The sequence below is a fragment of the Euprymna scolopes genome, chromosome 4, assembly GCF_053919585.1.
Source record: "Euprymna scolopes isolate OS-2025 chromosome 4, ASM5391958v1, whole genome shotgun sequence".
In the NCBI taxonomy this organism is placed as follows: Eukaryota; Metazoa; Mollusca; class Cephalopoda; order Sepiida; family Sepiolidae; genus Euprymna; species Euprymna scolopes.
The window spans coordinates 149171414-149176558 of record NC_136485.1 but is presented as its reverse complement, the minus strand read 5'-3'; positions in this window follow the sequence as shown (position 1 = coordinate 149176558).

Below are 5145 nucleotides of genomic sequence, written 5' to 3'. Positions count from 1 at the left end.
CCAAAACGTTAGCATGTATTTTGTTTGTGTATTGCTTTTTTTGTTTTTTCTACTACTAAGAAACATGTGTGCTGGAAACCTAGCGAGTAAAACATGAACACATAACTATTTAACGATGCAGGCATATCAGTATTGCGTGTGATTACACCTGAAAAATTGTATTTTTAATGTTTTTTTTTAATTTTAAACATTTGTACCGATTTTTCCGAGCTAAAACCCAAATTGAAATTTCGCATGTGTTGTTAATTTGTTTATTTTAATTAAAAAGTGCCATGTCAGTAAAAAAAGCCATACAGGGAATTTGCTACACAATATTTTTTAAACAAAAATATATACGTATACATTAATATATATGGAAAGATATTTGTTTTTATTATAACGTTTCACGCAAAGGTAATCTACATTAATATGCACGTAATAGCATACTAAATATAATCATTCAAGAAAAAAATTGGGAAAAAACTAATAAGGAATTAATTTATATGAATGTTTCAAACGAATATGCAAATTAGCAAGATTTTGCACTAGTGACTGCAATTTCACAATCCATATACATGTAAGTGTTTTTTTTTTTCTTTTCTTTTAAAAATAATTGAAAATGCGTTGTATCATGTATATCAATAAACAAGCAAAACACCACGCACACACATGCACATAAACCCACACACACACGCGCATATACATATATATATATATATATATATATATATATATATATATATATATATATATATATATATATATATGCATGCCCACATTTATACATCAAACCATATATACATATTACATGAGCATACTTTTATTTAGAAAAGGAAAATGTTGATAATTAAACATATATGGGTATGTCTTACTTAGTCGTGTATTATATCGGGTATGTTCAATTTTTTCTATATTTTTCGATAAAAAATATGCCATTTAATTACGCACATAAATATTGCTTTTCGAAAAGTTGTGAAATTCATCCGTTTTCTCCATAGTATTAAGCCGGCGTTTTATTGTTATTTTACCACACCGGATTATAAATAGATGTCCACCAGCAGTTAATATCTATGAGTTTCACGGTCGATAACTTTCAGCTGCCCACACTAAAGTTGTGATAATAAATCTCACATATTTAAGAACTAACACACTATTGCCTTGTAATGTTTAGCAATGATGGGGTGCCACTGATATGAAGACTACATATCTAAACTCAGCGGGAACAGAATAGATGTCAAATCCAGGCACCAGGAGAAAGAAAAATTGACTTTCATTACCCCTGAGAGGTCCGATCGACTTGTCAGATATGTCCAGCATCCTCTAGCGTAATATATAACAGGGAATTGTTTTTCAGACAAACAGTAATGAACGTCTAAATAAGAAGAGCAGATAACATGTCAGATTCACAGCGCATAGTTCGGTTTAGACTAGAATGAAATTTGGATAAATTTGCAAATCACTGTTGTATAGTATATTTACGAATTTGTTAAGTTTAATTAAAAAGTATGCGCTAGGCGTTTTCAGCAATGATGTTACTATATATATGAGAACTTTTCAAATCATAACACATAAACTTATATAAGACTGCGTGATATTATATAAAGAAAATAACAGTAGATGTGCATGATTAAAATCCGAAAAATTTGGGAGAGAAGAGCAATTACTTTTATATGTAAGAAAAAATATAAAAAGTTCCTTGTAAATTTGCTTACAACATTCAGATGTTATAATAATGCCTAAAATATTTTCTTTTTTTTTAAACTGATAAGTGCTTTTTCTGATTTAGTAAGGGTAAAATTAATTCAATAAATAACAAAAGAATTACATGACTTATTCGCGCGACGAAACAGGTGTATTGTATTGTGCAGATGAACTTACGTAAAAGAATAAATTGTATGATAGTCAACATCTTGATATTTGAAATTTAAGATATAGAATTTTGTCACTTGAGCATATTGGGAACTGATATGCAAATTGCCATTAGCCAATTAAGCGACACTCTTTGTGTAAACAAATCGAGCGAAGGCAGTTGGACGATGCCAAGACATCGTTAATTTATCACCCACGCAGCATCGGTCGTATAGCGTAATGGTGAGAAGACTTGCCTGTCATTTGACCGGTGGGGATTCGATCCTGGCTTGAGGCAGTTGCCTGTCAAGCCGCACTGCTGAGTTGCGAAACAGTAGTGTATGTGGATGCATATATATATATATATATATATATATATATATATATATATATATATATATATATATATATATATATTCCCGAGGTTGCAAATGCCGAGTCTGGATCTGTCTTATTTATGAGGCTAAATGGATGCGAAGCTCGAGGGTTATACTTTCGGTTTGTTTGCGTTCTTGGCTCTTGTGTGTTGTGGCGTTGATTCGGCTATGGAAATAACCAATAAAAAAAAAAAATAATAATAATAATAATAATAATGTATATATATATATATATATATATATATATATATATATATATATATATATATATATATATATATATAGCGTGGCGCCAAGCACAGGTATTGGTTTTGTAAGTGATACAAACTTCAACATTTAAATTAATTTAATACTATTTGTCTGGTATTTTTTACATTGTTTTTTTTTTAAATGATACCCTTTACAGAGGCGTCGTTTTCGCCTTCACAAATGCGGGGTATAGTTATGCCATTTTTCATTAAACTTCTTAAAATACTAGGCTCATATTCCCGGATTTTATGTCTTGTTTTTAAGACATTGAATTGTTCTTGGATTCCTCACTTGTACACTTTATATGAATAAATCAAAATAAAAAGGCAGGGACTCAAATGCCGTGCACACCAAAGCCAGTTAAAATCAGAAAATCTGCTAATGAAATCCTCGAAAACAATCCATTATGAGCGCCATAATTTGGGGGGCAATGCGGGCAGTTGCTCTATAATGTTAGAGCCGTTTTTCCGATTATCGTGAATAGTGGGCCTTACACACTTTTCAATCCTTTGTTCATAGGGATGTGTAGTTTCCATCATCGCAACACCTTAGTTTTTGAGGAATAAAGCCTCTACCAGCCTTTAAAAGATACCATAACACCATGCAGTACATTGTATCGGATGCAAGTCACGCTGCTGAATGGTTCTCGACTTTTCACTAGCTCGTATCCTTACTAGTTGCTTACTCAGGTACCCGTTAAGATTAAAATGGGCTTCGTTCCTAATTATCAGATTATGGATTAACATGTTTGTTTTTGATTTATTGCTGAATGTGAACAGCAAGCAAAGCGGGACTCAAATCCCTGGATTTCAATGCATGTGCAATATGAATTTGTTGGTGGAAACTTTCGGACATACTAATATTAGGAGCCCAGCTTCGAGTTGAAGTTTCTGTGGTTTAAGCAATTCTGTTCTCTACGTGTGCTACGTTTTCAGCTGTACGTACTGACCGCGATTATCTTGTTCGTGGAAGGTCACTGACTGGACCCTGAATCAGAAATCGTTTTACAAGGTCATCAATTGTACACTGATTGGAAGCTTTTCTGACATTATAATGCAGGCGATATGCTTTTTTAGTCAACATTATGGAACGATTGTTTTTAAGAGTAAAACGCAATACTTTTAATACATAATAGGTTATATATATATATATATATATATATATATATATATATAGATATATATATATATATATATATATATATATGATTTGTTCTTTAAAGATTAATGTCTCCAAATTTTATTACCATGTAAGTGTTCAGAGAGAACTAGAATTGCTTAGACTATGCATGCATTACTAAAAGATTTATATATCGATTATAGATATTGACTGTTTGAAACTTGTAGAAAGCGACCCCTCACATTGACGTACCTTAAACGCTAATGGATTCTTGATAATATTTCATTTTCATTTAATGGTACAGATCTCTTAACTGTATCTGTTGAAACGCAGAATCTCACTTTGTCACTATTTCGTAAACCATGGTTGTTTAAGTAGATATAATATAGTTTCTTACAAACATCTGGGATGTACGATACACTTATTCATTGTAAAAATAATGTATAAAGCATCAGCAATGCCGTATAAATCGAGTAAATGCGTTTGGCTAATAGTATTTTAACTATATTTACAAGTAATTGGGATAGAATTCATATTCATAATATGTAAAATTTTAGGTTGCTTATATAAAATGCTATCTTTAGAGGTGAGAATATTAATTACTTATTGTTTCTGAACCACATCGATGAGGACGATGTTTCTCACAGACTCACTTCGACGATGCTTAGAAAGATAGATTGGACATCCAAGTAAGTAATGACTAAATACATTTATCATCACAATGCAAGTTTGAAACACCTCAGGCAGTATTACTTTTGACACCTCCTTCGTACGGCTACAGTTTAACTTTAATGATATAAAATAGAAAATGTATTCTATCTAGTACACTATCTACTATACAATAATAGCGAGCTTCTTACAAACAGCTTATCATATATATATATATATATATATATATATATATATATATATATATATATATATATATATATACATATATATATATATATATATGATGTGGGTATGTGTGTTTGTGGGGGAGTGAGTATTCTTATTATTCTTTTCACTAAGTGCTACTTTTTAAACACTGGAAATTATAAATTGTTCGTACTAGCAGGGATCCTTATGAGTACAGGTAATCCATAGGTATTGATTAATTAGTGTTTAAGTCAATAAAATATTACAATTTTATAAGTTTACGCCACACATATATTATGTCTCATATAACCGAACTCATTAATTGTGTTTAATAAATATTGCAAACATTTACAAAAATGCGGAATGTGATAAATGTTGCGTGTGTGTTGAATTTTTCCATGCATTGAATTACTTGACACTATATTAACACACACGCACTCTTTGTATATGAGAAGTTTACGTATACACTGATAAATTTAGCTTTCTGAATGCATGAATTAATCTTGTAGATCGAAATATAAATACGAAAACACACGCTCGAACTGAGCCCAGGGGCAGAGACCTATGCACACAGAGCAACGGACACAAACATATGCGCATGAAAAGGTGGTATATATATATATATATATATATATATATATATATATATATATATATATATATATATATATATATATATATATATATCCCCTGCTGTATGTGGCCCAGGTCTCCG